Source organism: Ambystoma mexicanum, chromosome 7q (genome assembly GCF_040938575.1).
Source record: "Ambystoma mexicanum isolate Mex_15411 chromosome 7q, UKY_AmexF1_1, whole genome shotgun sequence".
Taxonomy (NCBI): Eukaryota; Metazoa; Chordata; class Amphibia; order Caudata; family Ambystomatidae; genus Ambystoma; species Ambystoma mexicanum.
Window position 1 is genome coordinate 93,239,365 of NC_090941.1, and position 16,507 is coordinate 93,255,871.

A 16,507-nucleotide genomic window follows, 5' to 3' on the forward strand; every position below is an offset into this window, starting at 1 on the left:
GGCATTCACTTACCTAAGGTGAGAGCGTTAACCTTTGGGGGTCTACAGGAGAGGAGAAGAGGAAAGAGATAGGGACACCCCGATAACCCCAGTTCATTAACCCCATATTTTCTATCTGCAGACATCTTACTCTACACGTCAGGCATACAGTGCACAGAGGTCCAGCCCAAAGAGCCAACCGGGTGCTACACATCACCTTTGAAGATACGGTAGTCGCCCAGTCAAGACCGGCGCCTCTGCGAGAATCAGGTGAGCGTTACAGTCAGGCTCTGTGAAGAGTGTGGGGACTTCACCGAATATCTTCCTCATAAATATCTTAAAAGCGCTGGCCGATAGAAGCTCTGAGAAATACAACTATCTGGCCTTCATAGACCTCTCATATGCATTTGACACCATCAGCCGACCAAAACTCTGGCATAAACTGACAACTTGGATAGGCCCGAATTATATTGTAGAGGCAATAGAAGATCTGCATGCTGAGACATGCTTGTAAATTAGGCTGGATATAATGGGCCAGTTAACAAAAGAAATTCAAACTAACAAAGGCCTTAAACAGGGGTGCCCAATGACGCCCAAATTGTTTAAAAGATTGGTTCTGTAAAAATACTTTGTATTCTTTACGCAGACAATGTGGTCCTTCTTGACCAGACCCCAACTTTCAGACCTCGCAATAAGAGGCAGTCCTGGAAACCAAACACCTGGCATTTGCGAGGGCAAAAGATTCCAGAAGTAAACTCTCTAATATACCTTGGGCTGTGCTTGAATACCAACAAAAGAGACTGGTCGAGGGTGGAGTCACTTAGAGACAAAGCCTTCAACCTGGCTAGGCAGGGGCGAATCTTATTGAAGAGATTCTGCAGATTTTCAATGCTTCCAATAATAGCCTAGTACCGTACGAAAGCACTGCCAATACTCACATACGGAGCAGAAACTGCCTTTACATTTGACCACGACAATTGGGATAGGCTCGAGGGGATTTTTTGAATGAGGGTGTTTTGACTGCCTAAAAGCATCCCCATCCAATCTATTCGAGGGGAGCTGTGCTTGACAGCAAAAAGCACAATAGTTGTGTGGAAATCCCTCAGCCTGTTTAAGAAGTGCACAGACGAAATGAAACAAGGAGGCTTTGTGGCACTAGGAAAAGTGCTGAGGGAGAACAAATAGCAAACACTGTTGGAATGGCAAATAATCTGCTATGGAATTCTGGAAGAGCTGGGTGAGTCGGAACAAAGCCTAAGGGAGAATCCTGACAATGTAAAGACAAAACTGTATATCCAAGATTGGATAACCATACACGAAGAATGCTTAAAGTTTAAGCTATACAGGAAAGCAATTCAAGAATCTAGAAAGTTAAACAGCCAGCCGAAATACTTAGACAAATTCCCAAACTGGTATTTTAGGAATCAGTTACTAAAATTTAGGTTGAACCTATTCCCGACAAGAGAAATTCTAAGCGAGGGAAATGGAACAACGAGTTGACCACCTGCAGATTGTGCAAAGAAGAAGATTCATATGAAACCTTAGAACATTTGGTGCTGTACTGCTCAGCTATGAGAGACGCAAGACTTGCGTTCCTAACTGAATTCATGGTAAAGTATGGTCACTGTACAATGACAGAATGGTGGGCCGATCTACTTAGAGGAACTCACATACCATTGACAAGAGCTTTGGTAAAACTATTGTTAAAAATCTTTGATAACATCAAAGAAAGCTGTTCTAAGTGTGGAAAGGAGATACGGATCCTCTCTAAATTGATTATCAAGATCAAAATATGGTCTTCATAAATTGAGTGGTTGTAAATAATTTATGTGTATATACTGCTGTTTTATGTAGGCTTAAATTACGAATTGAAAACTAAGCGAAAAGGTTATCTATGTTGTATTACCAATAAAGCTATAAAAATAACAATAATAATAACTGAGAGGTAATTACACAAGCTCAATAGGTTTTCCTCCAGTAATTTGTATCCAAGCTGCAAAGCTATGAGAGTGTAAAACTTTTGCCTAAGCTAAGATCCAGTTCTTCTGTAACATGATTTGTTTTAGGCATAATTCTTCCTTTATACCTAGAGAGGATGTTGTTTGTGGTATCCCTGTCAAATAATGATTAAAATCAAATCATATTCAATTGAGTCAAACTTGATGTGGCATATGGTGACTGCACGTTGCATTAAAAGACACTGAAATGAAATGCTATTTTTTAATTCAATTTTATTTCCACTAAGAAGGTATAATATGCCAAACGTTTGATGTCTGGATGATGACACAGTGGAAAGGACCAAATTGCCGTATTTTTTAGTTCTTGAAAATACACAATTTAACATCTATTACTGGTAAATAAAGATGTGTTCTCTTATGAACCGTTTATGATAATTACGAATAAGTTACAGTTGGTAAAGATCTTCAATCATGAAATACACGACCGTGAAGAAAACAAGTATTTATCTGGCATTTATGGATATGTCGACTGCATTTGACTTACTGGATAGATTTAAGCTGTGGTCCATTCTGTCAGATCTGAGTATCCCGAAGGGTTAACTCAAACATATCCTATTTCACTCTGACATGGAATGTGGTATTAGATTTAAGTCAGGGGAACTTGCACACCACCATTTGGGTCAACTAGGGGCCTACGTCAGGGGTATGTTTTCGCTCTGATCTTGTTTAATTTATATACGTCTTTGTATGCAGTCTACACCTGACATCCCACGGTTGGCCTAGTCAGATGATGTCATCCTTATTGTACAAACACCTTGAGTCCCTATGTGGGGTTCATGTCAGGTAGGAGACTAAAAGTAAAGGTAAAACAATCCTTAGGGTTGGGGAAAGTCTGTTATCACTTGAGTGTCTTCAGGGTGAATGGATCCCCTCTAGATAAAGTTAAGTCCTTTGATTATCTATGGATACCTCTTTCATCCTGTGTGGGTGAGGTAAGTCCCATTTGGAGGATAAACTAACAACAGAAATGCTGAAGACTATTGCAGGCATATTCCACTTCGCAAAATCATTAAGAACACAGTATTCCAAGAAAAACTCAGGTAAAAAATGCTGCATGCGCGTTTACTATGCATTCAGCATTTCCAAAAATAGTGGTGCTTAAAAATTTCGATGGATTGCTCATGTTAAAGCATCTCTAGATTTAATAAATGCTACTCATTGTTTTGTGAAGCCTGAACAGATACACAAAGCTTGCAAAGGGAAGGTGAAGGTAAACCTACTCAACATGTTGCAGGAATGTAGAAAAGACCTTCAACTCGATAAACCCCCAAACAGGGCATATTCCAAAATGTCATCTCGAGGGAGATTGGCACCCTACCTGGAATGGTGGCTACAAATTGGAAAGCACAGGAATTTGCTGTTAATCAAATGTAAACTTATTAAATTAAACACTGTTATATCTAGCTGGGAGGGGACGGGGATTTAGAGTTGTGTTTGTCCCTTTTATCCAAGAGAGTTAGAATCACTTGGACACTTACGATTGATTTGTCCCGCCTATAAATTACTTTGTGAGAGAATGCTAATACCTGTTTTGTGTTATTGCTTCATGATGCAAGATCAGAATATAACATGGACATTTGAATTATATACAAAATGGGCAAGGAATATCAGGAAAGACTCTATGATGGACCTCTATAAGCCTTGATAACAATGTATTGATGTCTTTTATATATTTATATATTTTATAATTTGGTACTGATTTACTAGATTTCTGATTACCTTCTATGTTAATGTTATTAATTGAATTATATGGTACTACATGATTATTTTTTACATTACATTAAAGTGTATAGGCAAGTAAGTATATGATTTATTATGTCTATATGCTTTGCTGTGTTTTTTGTTAACGTTTATATTTATGATTTCTGTAACTAAAAATAAATCAATTTCAAACTTGAAATTGGTAAATTAATTAGCATTCCAAAGTAGAATGTATTTATCTGATGTGTCTTTCTTAGCGTGCATGCTACTTTCTTTAGCATGTAAGAGTACCAGGTTTTGAGTTCGCTTTCCAATATTTCAGTATTTCCTTCAGGCCACAAAGAGACCTTGAAAGCACTACAGTTTTTCACTGCGAGACAGATATTCAGACCGATGCATAAGAAGACCTCTGACAAAAAGTTGCACAGTGAGCTACAGGACCAGATCATGCGGAGGAGGTTCCACTTCCATAGTGCAATTCATAGTTGGTAGCTCGCATTTGTATAATCTAACCACCGACTAGCAAAGGCCAAAGAGGATCCTCTGTTGGATATAATGAAGTTCTACACTTACTTGGGTCCCTTTTGGAGATGAACAGGCCGACCTGCGAGGCTATCACATCTACTGCCAATGGACCATAGTTCGTGTGCATTGTCCACTATCCTCCCCTTTCTCTTACCAGGTAGTTTGTACACAGCTGATGAAGATAGGGGCACATATAAAACAAAACAAGGAAGAAGATGGGTCTTCTTAGCGCCAAATAATGAATTAAAAGTGATTCCCCTAAAAGTGCAGCTAAGAAGCTGTAACACTATATTTCAATGAGTAGGATCTTATAATTTCAAAATTCGAAGGACAACATACCCTCATCTTTCCAGGCATTCTTCACATACTGTGTGCCCAAGTTGGTCCAGAACCTCCATATTGTTAATTTTAAACGCCATGTTGTCATGTAAAGTGATCCTAAGTGTATACAGATAGTTTGCACCAATTTCTAAAATTACACACTGGCACCCTCTCAACCAATAGGCCATCGCGGGTGGGCAGGCTGCAGTCAATAAGGTCTTATCTGTTGAAAAGTTGTGAATAAGTAGAAAGCGCTAAAGCTTCATTCTTGATACTATCCCACTTGGGGCAGGTATCTAAAGAGGAGCTACACCAGTGTTGGTGCTAAGATACGTGTACGATAGCGGAGTGTGAAGGCCCTACAAAACTTAAACACATCAGGGAACCTGAAGCCCCCAAAGACAACATCTGCTTTTAAGTTAAAGTGAGGGGATTTGTCCACCACAAAAAGCAAGTGAAACTCTTTCGACCATTGTAGAGCCTTTAAGGCGGGGGGGGGGGGGGGGAGGAGGCAACATGCTAAAACCATCAGGAATATTGGTAGTCAGCTAATTTTATAGTATTCATTCTGCCCCAAGAAGTCATGCTTAGCTTAGAGCAGCGTTTATACTGCAGGCAAATTAAGTCAAGGTCGACCCACAAAATGTCCTGTTTCTATTGCTTCCTTCTGACAGCATTTACCAATATCTCCTGCTGACCTTTAGCCGTTTCCTTTTGTTTGCCATGTGATGTTTTCTCATATGATCCAGCCTCAAATCCCAGTGTTAGCTCATCAGCCTTTCTCCTTACGAGCTGAGCTGCAAAGAATCCTAACACTATTAAAGATGTTGCTACAACTATACTAATTGCAACTGTCCTGAAAATAGTACCTAATTGATATATTTAATTACAGAAGAATCCCTGCGTGTGTAAAAGTGCACAAATGCTACCATATATTCCCTGCATAAATGGGATGAAATGCACACACAGAAAGTAGTACAAATCAACATGAACATTAATGTGGAAATGTGCAACAATTCAATGGTGTTAGTAACTATGAAAAAAACGACTTGTTGCGATGGATGGGTGTTTGCAATTCAATTCCTCTAATTTTTTTAAAAATTAAATACGTGGGCATTGTTGTAAAAACACCCCTTAAAATGCCCACTGTACAACTTTCGATCACAACTGCATTAAAAGCAGACAAATGGATACATTAAAACAAATACATTTAATATTTAAATTGATTATGTACTATATAGATCGTGTGTTTTATATATGCAGTCAATTTGCTTCAATACGTTAAAATAAGGTACATGAAAATATCGTTTTTTAAAAAATATTTAAATGGCTTAGGCCTCCAAAAGAAATTATTGAGTTATATATACGTGTAAATATTTTTGACCGCAATTCCTGCAGAGTTGCTGGGGATGACATGCACGTTGTCAATGACAAACACACTGAAGTGCATTATTTTTTGTTTGTATTTACATATTTATTATAATGTATTTATAAAAATGATAGTCAGTATTACGGCGTAACATCACATTTAACAAAAAACAAAGATACATAGATTCACAGTTGTGGATAGAATAACATCACTTTGGCAAAAAAAGAACATTTTATAGTACTGAAGCAAAAATCACAGATCCAGGAATCTTTCCCAGATACATTCATATAAGTCTCTTTTCTTGTTCCTACATAAGATCACCCTTTGTATTTTTGATATCTGCACCACATCAGTCAAACATTTTGAAACAGAGGGCGTTTGCTCACTTTTCCAGTTTCTTAAAATAATTTTCTTTGCAGAGAGCAAAGCTCTAAAGAACCAAAATCTATGTGGAAATGACAGATCTGCTATCGGCTCCTCCTGCCCTAGAATAACACTTTCAAAATCGTACTCCACATCAAACATCAACAATCTATTCATTGTCAGTGTCACATCTCTCCAGATATCCCTCACAGTTCCACATCAGATGTTCGACGGATCCAACTCTGTGTTTGCATCTCTAACATGCCTCAGACATTAACAAGCCCCTCTTACATATATAGCGTTATTGCATCCTATTAGGTAACAGATAACAGAGGAGAACTGGACCCTCCTATGGGAGCAGCTACCACATTCCAGGAACATGTCCTCAAGTGCTGGATGATGAAAGTAGAGGGTGTATGAAACTTAAAAACGGTCTACACAAGTGTGTGAATATGTAGATTTCTTCACAGAATTGCAAACATTTACATTTTTCTGGGTTGGTTAGAGGGGGAGCATGCGCACAAGATATCCTATATTCGAAGTAGTTAAGGACTGGTGCTCACTGTTGCAGTGCGTATGGGAAAAGAAAGCTTCCACCGCCTCTTCTTTGCACAGAATACTAATGCCACAACACAATTTGCTCCAGTTTAGACTGAGTTTGTTTATTAATCACTGACTGAAAGAAGCAGAACGTGAGGAGAACAAAACTCCTGGGACGAGGTACGGGGATTATACCCAGTGATTGGATTCTACTAAAGTAGTATATGTCTGCTGTGAAGAAGGCCATGGTCCAAAACACGTGTCACTAACGGATACTACTCATGATTAATAAACAAACTCAGTCTCAACTGGCGCAAGTTGTGTTGTGGCAGTAGTATTCTATTCCCATGGTTCTGCTCATTCAAAATAGTGAAGTGTTGGCAAACGGCCAGCTGTGCCTCATTCTTTTCTCACTGAACTGTAAATGTGCTTTAGATTCTCTTCAAAATTGTACTTAGGCTGCATATGTTGGTATCCCAATTGTTCATGAAGCTTTTGACACCTATTTGTGCACAGGTGAGATAAACCCCTGTAACCTGCAATATGTGCGTGCTGCAGTTTCTCATGCTGAATACCAAGTCCACAAATTAGCCTTGAAATATAACTGTGAAGATGCATGATGCGGCCGGGAATGTATCAGGCAGATACAAGCGGATGAAGTTTGCAACCTGCAAAGGAGAGACATTTTTGCTCATTACTAGTATGACAGTAATGGTAAATAACTTGATAACTAGTTTGGCGGCAGTGGTCAACCACCTGGAAATCCCTGTTACCCAATGTTTCACCAATCTGCCCACATTTTCCTGCTAATTGTCTGTGGTCGTTTTTACTGCCACACAAAAGCAGACCCCAATGGAGTCCTATGGGACGCCTAAATTGGAAATAACGCTATGGTCGTAATCATGCAGACACATCGGGCCACCGAGCCGGTAATCACTGTGGTAAGGGTAAACACGTTTGGAGGTATTACCAGGTGCAATACCTCCAAACTCCTAATTAAGCCGTCGTTTTTTCAACACCAAGGGTCTCATTACACGGATGGCGGTAAGGGTTTACCGGAACCAGTAAGGGTACCAGTACCGGTAAACCCTTACCGCCTTACTACGAGGTCCCTTTGTGGGACCCTACGTTAACGACGGGACCCGCAAAAGGACCTAGGAAGTAATTACGGTACCGCAATTTGCGGTACCGTAATTACCGCCTTCCCTATTCCCATTGAGCCCTATGGGGGCAAAAATAGGAATGGGGAAGTGCCATGGTGAATGGGGAATTACCACCCCCACACACCTTGGAATAGGGCGGTAATTCCGTCATTCACCATGGCGGACTCGGTAAAATACCGGCGGCAACCATGGCGCTAATAGCACCATGGTTACCGCCGTCTGTGTAATGAGGCCGCAAAGGTTTTACCACTCCCCATAATTTAGAGTGCCACACCACACGTGAGCAATGTCTGCACTCGCTGCACGTGTTAAAATTGTGAGAATGGATGCCTAAAACACTGCATGCAGAAAATGAGAACAGATGTAAATACCGCACAATTCAGAGTTCTGGCATGACATAAATATTAACAAAAACTCCTCCATCGCCTACCTCATTCTAAAAGGAGGCAGAAATGAGAGCCAGGTAAAGCTAAGCGATTCCACCCAAACCTCGCTTGATGTGCCCCATTTCAACCGTTCTATACACTGAACCTCCTAATTCGAGTGTGCTTGAACTGACCTACCCATTGAGGACCTTTGCTCAAGCGCTGTACACTTTAGCCACATGTTAAGCACACCTTCATTTGCAGTGTTCCTTCAGACTCAATGGCCTATTCTCTTACAGGTAGCAGCAGAATACATTTTTTTTATGAAAGCTGCATGCCAATGTCCTGTTTCCTGCAATCTCCAAATGGACAATGTTTGGGTGTTTTTGCAGGTACCACCTATGATCATGATTGGTCATTTATAACGCAGTTAAAACCCAGAGGTTTCTAAGCGCGGACCCGGGTATCGAACCTGTGTTGCTCCACGTCATCTTGTTTCCAAGGTGAGCACCTTGCCCCTGAGCTATCCACCCGAGACCAACTATCCAACCCTGAGCCAGCTGGAAATGAGAATGGTTCATATGTCTCTCAGGTCAGCTCGTCCATTGTTGGACATGTCTCTCCATTTTGCATATTTTCCCATCAATTTAATTCACTTAGCACTCCCAGGGCCTCATTACGAGTATGGAGGTAGCCATAGTGCTATTAGTGCCATGGCTGCCTCCATACCGGGCTCCAATACCGGGTTCCTGCAATGAGGAATTACTGGGTCATTCCAACATTGGAGTACCCGGTAATTTCTCCTTGCAGGAACCCATCCGCATTCCCATTTGAGTCCCCATAGGGCTCAATGGGAATGGGGAGGGAGGTAATAATGGGCACATTACAAATGGCCCGTTATTAGCTCCCTCTTCCCCTTGCGGGACCCGGAAAGGACGTCTGGTTTTACCAGACGTCTATTCCGGGTCCCGCAAAGGGAACCTCGTAATAGGCGCTGCCGTAATGAAGGGTGCCCGTCCGTACCGGCACCCTTCATTACGGGAGCGCCAGGGTCGTAATGAGGCCCCCAGAGTTTCTCTGTTGTTTGTGGGGCTGTTATGAAAGCAATGCATTTGCCCTGCTACAAATTGAAAACGTCTTCTCTTTAGGTTTTTACCCTGAGGAACACCCTTTTGTGTGTGTGGAGGTTGTTCTTCTAAGGTCAGGCGCCTTTGTCTCTACATATCCTAATCTTGAGAGGAATGACACCCCCACAATATAGTGTATCTTAACTTTGACCCCCTAAAAGAAATAGAAGAGTAGCAATGTAGAATGAGTTGAGCGTGATCGTCTCCCACCTCATGAGCAGTCAGCAGGCAAATTTATTTTCTAACATGCTTTCTAACATGTGAGTACAATTAGCCGCCCTGTGTTTTCTACAATGGGCCTCATTACACGGAAGGCGGTAAGGGTTAACGGTCGCCGGTAAGGGTACCGGTGACCGTTAACCCTTCCCGCCTTACTACGAGGTCCCTTTGCGGGACCCGACCTTAATGCCTGGTGTAGACCAGCCGTTAAAGTTGGGTCCCACAAAGGGATCTTGGTGCTAATTACGGTACCGCATTTTGCGGTACCCTAATTAGCTCCTTCCCCATTCACATTATGCCCTATGGGGCAAAAATGGCAATGGGGAAGGGCCATGGAGAAAGGGGGAATTTCCGCCCGCCAACCTTGGAATGAGGTGGTAATTCCCCTTTTCTCCATGGTGGTACCTGTATGGTACCGGCGGCAACCATGGTGCTGATAGCACCATGGTTTACCGCCTTCCGTGTAATGAGGCCAAATACATTTTGTTTTAAGCTAGTTCCTCGTTTCTATCCAGCTGTGCACTGCTTTAATAGTAACATTCACTTATGGTGAATATTCTGTGTACATGGCCTATCTTTGAACTGTGGGCTCTTCATGTCATTTCTTTGCTTTCATCATCGTTGCCATGTCTAACAATCGTCAACACACCAGTGGTTAGTATGATTAATATACATTATGCACTCTTACACCACCTGCAACCCGTGCATGCATAAATGCCACAATTGACGTTTTTATGACATGGCACAATTCCCTCATATCATAAGTGCCCTGGACTGGAAATGAGTGCCACACCATGCGAGTGAGCAGACCCATCAGACATATCAATCTCTCCCTTCTGTGCCTAGTTCCCAGGGCCTACACATATACTGCCTAACACTACCCTACCATCGTACACGCCCATACAAAGGGGGATACTTCAATTGGCTCTTAGGTAATTTGACCAGAGGGAGTGTCATGGGATATGGGAAGGAGAAAAGGTGTCCTGAGGACGGGTCAGTGTTTATGGAATGGGAGGTGTCCAAATGGAGTCACAGGGAATAGGGAATGGGATACAGAGGGAGTGTCAGGTACTAGAGGAAGGTTGCAGCAGTTCAGAAACCCAGGGCCATCTTAAGCACTTTTGGGGCCCTGGGCACAGATATCTTTGGGTCCCCCCTCCACCAAACCAAAGAAATGAAGTGATTCAAAATAAGCATGTTTACTCTGTTTAAGTACCCTTACTCTCTTCATTCTTGTACCAATCAGAATGATAAACAAGTAGCATTTGAAGGCCAGCATTAGCAGTCTACGAAGAGGTTATTTCTGTTCTAGAAAAGATACAGGATACTGTTTATCAATAACATCCAGGAATGTATGCAGCCTGTAGTATTAATGCAGGACCGTATGTGAAAGGTACATGTAACCCAGAATAGAGAACTTACATTATCTGCCTTACAGAATGCAAAAGTGCTCAAGCATTGATAGAGGAGACCAATTGGAAGGAAGGAGAAAGCTACACATACCATAGCATGGATAGTGGATGCAGACTAAAAGCTACCAGGGTGGTGTCTGTATCTACACAGACTGAGATTAGAAGTGGCACATTGTTTTCAAACAGTGTTGTCATTTGAGATCAAAGGAACATGTGCCTGTAGTGTGCAATTTATCAATGCTCACTATTATAGTGTAAGCAACACTGTAGCCAGTGAAACCATGAGTGCTGCATTTTTGATGATCATATCCTGAAAAGGAAATCACTCTGCAGGGCTCACAATTTTGAAAGGTTTAGGGACTGGCAATGTTGAGAGGTTAAGCAATACAAGATTAAACGAGATGCCCAGGATCCCACATTGGTTAAGGGGTGAAGCGGTGATGTGCGCCAACTCTGCAATTTCTGCATTTGGACACTTTCTTTTCAAGTTCTTACGATGAACTAAAATAATCCAATTTTATAAAACTGACTTGGAAAGTACACAAATCACATGACCAAACATGACAATTTTTAAAAACTAAATATTACAGAAGGGTGTTATGCAAAATGGGAATGATTCTAGCTTCATTCTCTCCATCATCAAGGGAAGTTTATAAGTACCAGCATACCAATTGATGTGATTTAACAGATTATCTGTGGCTGTCTTTTGTATTTTAAAGCATTAAATACTTCCAAAACACTCATTTGTGAAATTGTAATTTATAAATGTGCAGAAAAATCTTTGAATTTTACAAAAACCAAACCGTTTTTTGTGTCAAACGAGCAGACCTTAAATATGCTTGCCCGAGGCCTGCAACATCTGGTCCGCTCTCTTCCGTCTACCATTCCTTCCACTCAAATGGCCTACATAAGAAAAAAGATCAACTAATGGCCCATGGTCGAAGTGAGCAGGAGCGGTTTGGAGCAATGTTCCTCTACATTTTTTAAATTAAGATTTACTGTTCCTATACTTTTATTTTCAAAAGAAACCATTCTGGAATGGAAGTGTAGGAAGAAGTTGAACGTTCCCTTAAACAGCAGGCACATTTGTTTGTAGGGTTATATTGTGCGTGGGACGGAGCTTGGTGATGGGGTTTGTCGGGTGTGGCGGGGAGGCCAGCAGGGAACATAGTGCCACTATTTCTTTTCATACACTTTGACCACTGGTAATGGGCTAAACGATGCCACCAGCATGCGAGGAGGCAAACATCACAGAAGACAGCACAGTAATGTAAGAGATATTACATGATTTGACCAGGATCACTGTATCGTCTGCTGGCAAAGCCAGGATACACGCATGAACGCTTTGGTTCCACAGTCTTGAATTTGCATACTTATTCACCACTTGGACTAAACGTTTATGCTCATCATTGGAGGTGATTGCCTAGGTTTTACAACACCCCATCTGAACAAAACAATTTCTAAATCTTCATCATACAGATGGCATGTTAGTTTTTATAGCAACTCCTATCTGGTGCAGTTCCATTGCTGATTATTGCACCTGTTCTGTTGCAAAACCAAGTCAATATGCAGGCAGGTTTATAAACTTCAAACATAGGAAAGGCTCAGCCAGCTTTGCTGGATTGTGCTATTCTAATATTGCATATGAACACATATATCTGCAATGAGTGCTTAACACACTGAGCTAACTTCTGAACCATTGTGTTCTCAATATATCAATATGCATTTCAACTTTGGCTATTGCACATGACCAGCATAATTCCCTCAGGAAGGAGAGAATGCTGCAGGAGTTGTGCCATAAGGAACACACATACTATGTATTCCACAGTGAACAAAGAAAGCATTACATAATGAATTGAGGCAGAATGTACTTGTTAAAACAGAAAGGCAATAGGTTTAGCGCCTCAGCAGCATGCCATAAAATATCCTGCCGTGTGCTATTTAAGTCTGGTGTTACAATGGAATCTTACTTATTCAGATCAGGCAGCCTTGTGGAGTCTCCCTCCAAGGTGGGGGCCCTGGGCAAGTGCGCCTTTTGTCCTCCCATAAAAAGCTCTATTTGAGCACCATACTCCAAACTCCTGCTACTCTCTCCTATATATTCACGTTAAACGAACTGATATGTACAAAATGTTTGACAGAAACCTTTTCATACATCCCTGTGGCTGATGCATGGTATCCCATACTGTAATTTCTCCTGACGCATATTTGCAACCTGCAGGGCCCTCGGTAGATGTGGTACAGTAAAGCTATATTAAAACACAGACACTATTGACATGGCTTTTGAATGTATCAAGCCATGATCCAGGCTCCAGTGAGCAGCAGGAGTCCTGATGTATGCACCATAGAAGGTCTAGCACATCATGATTGTGTCATCCATGTTTCAAAATATATGCAAAGGCCGGCATATTTCCATGCCACCCATGTCACTATTCTGTCAAACTGTGAGGAGAGCGAGGAGGAAGGAGCACCAGCTGTACATCCTCAATGGGAGAAGCAGGATGGGTCAATCACAAGACAGAATGTTGTTGGCTATATTTTCTGAGTGGTTGTTGATAGGGCTAACCAGGAATGTCATGAGGTGAATCAGAGGTCATCTGAACATCGAGGGTGTGTTAGTGTCTTCATTTGTGTCCACTCCATCCCTTACATGAGATTGTACCTAATGGGACATGTGTTCTGACAGAGGCAAATTTGATGTCTAGGAGTTGTGCTATTCATTAGAAGACAGATTGATGACATTAGTGGTTCCAAGGGTACAGGTTGTGATATGAGGTTAAAGGCGTGTTGAAAGAGTGGCTGATTTACCAGGTCTATCCCATGTGGCAACATAGACCTGTACATCCCATACTGTATGCTGAGTGTTGCAGCGTCTCTGTGCCACATAGGTGTGGGACAGACACCACCTTGATTGTTGGAGGTCCTGGTTCATACATTTGGCATATCCCTCAAGTGTGTCTGTCAGCCTGTTGATTCAATTCAAGATAAAGGACAGTAGCCCTTAAACAGGCAATGTGGGTGTACTGACCATGGAATTAATGTTGGCAAAAGTCTGTGATCGTCATGCACTTTATGCATTTGACCATTAAAATATATGACAACATCAACACTAGGCTACTGATGTTTATTTGTTCAAATAACAGTTTACGTATAGGTACAACGTTCATTTTTTCACCAGTAATTTTGGGGCTTATGCCAAATGTATTTTTCCTAAAAAACCCCATCGAAAAACATAGGAGGGTGTGGGGAAGGCTTTATAAGAGGCGGGGACGGGAATAGAGTTACATTAATAGGGGACGGGGAGCTTGGGAGAATCCCCTCAAAAAGAAAAAAAAAATGGCAATGGGTCTTTTCAAAAAATGAACATAGAACCCGATTATACATTTTACAACATAACTTTGCACACAAATATGTACAGCCCTCACCTTTGCCGCCCTCACCTAGAATCACCACAATACACCCCTAAACCTCCCATCTCTTCCTCTAGAACTATACCAATAAACCCCTCTTCTTCTTTACCCTATAACAAATCAATACAACCCCCCTCAGAAACAGCCGACTTTGACTTCCTCCTTTGGGCAGACAGGCTGGAGGGTAGAGCAGAGACAGTCGTGTGCAGATTCGAGGAGGTCTGTCATGCACAGATTATTCTGGGGGTGTTGCAGAAGTTGACCATGTTGGATTTTGTACCACAGTACACCACAAATTAAATAGGGACTGTTCAACTCTCTAGGATGCATGCTAGCTTATGGAATGCCTGTGCTATTGTTTCTGACAGTTGCCTCATTGTTTATTTTTGAAGTGTGATAGCCTTCACCAGGCCTTCATTGGAGGCACCTATATGTTTACCTATATTTTTTTCAGCATTTCCCCGTGGAGCAGTGAATATTGCAGTGTATCCCTGAAGCTAGCAGAGCAGCAGCAACACCTGCTCATGCCATGGTAGAGTTGGATCGCAGCTGAAGAAAATTCCTGTATTCGAACCGCCATTTTCCCTGGCCTTTGTCCTTGACTGGCCATTTTCGAAGCATGCAGCTCCATGGATGGCCTTTCAGCCGGTGTCAAAGAGAGCTCTCAGATCTGTTTTCTTTTTACTAGGATTTCCTTGTGAACTAGTGTAATTCTCAGTGGATGGCTGAAGCCAAAAGCCTGCAGTCAGCAGCAGCAATACTTGTGTAAAGATGAGACAGTGAGGTTCAGTTAAGTACTTTATTACGCGACTTGCAGAGCGCAGCGGGCACCAGACTAACCAAGGCAGCAACTGGTCGCAGCATTCAAACACATACAATTCAAGAGCTCTGATCTTGAGCTCTGAAACACAACATATCTTCCCACTCATGGAAATGAACAGTGGACCGGAAAATTGAGAAAGTAGGGGAGAGCCGGAGCAGGGGAGGAGCAGAGAGGGACAGAACAACCCAAAACAAAAGAGGGAAACAGGTAACTGATCAAAATGAACAGGTAACTGAAACCGTGAACAAGACACCATTAGCAATATGCCATAAATGTCAGGAACTACTCACACACAGAGTCCTCAAAATGATTGGGAAAACCCCTTACTCTCTTGCTATGAGCCATTCCTGAACACCACTAGACTTCCTTTCGACCACACTTATTCTCTTTCCACCACAACCACACTGTTCCTCACTGCTGAGATCCTCTTGGGACCCAAAAACTTACTTTCGAAGCTTTTGAGGCTAAATCTGGGAGTCTTAATCACCAAAAGCCCACTCTTGTGACTTGAATGTATGTATCTCGTCAATCACCCTCTTATATCTGCTCCTGGCCTTCCTCAACTACTTTTGTAACTTCTTCACGGTTGACAATCACAGTACATGCCAATCCCATCCATCCTGGACACAACTTAGTGCCAGGTTTGCGACCCTTCAGAGAGACAAAAGGAGACACCTTTGTCACCGAGTGGGGAGTAGGACCGTAACTCCACACCATCTGCCTCAAAATAATATGCCATGGCAACTCAGACTTCATAACCAACTGAACCCCTCCTTTAAGAAACCTGTTCAGACGCTTGGCCCTGGGATGATATAGCACGGTTCACACATGAACAATTGAATATTGTACCAAAAAACTTTTCGTATCTTCAAAAAAAATTGAACACCATGTTCGGTGACAACCTCCGTGGGAAGACCCTCCCGGAAAAAATACCTCTGCAAAAAACTTGACTAGCTCCACAGTGGTGGCATCTATCATCGCCTTCCGCTCAATCCTCTTGGAATGCCAGTCCACCATGACAAAAAAGTACTTTCACCCATTTCCCACACCCTGAACGGGACTCATTACATAAATGCCACCTTCTGCCATGGCTGCCATGGCTGGTCTGGAACTAGACAGGAAGGAGTGGTGTTTCCCGAACCACTTTACTTTTGTCACTCGTTAAACCCTAA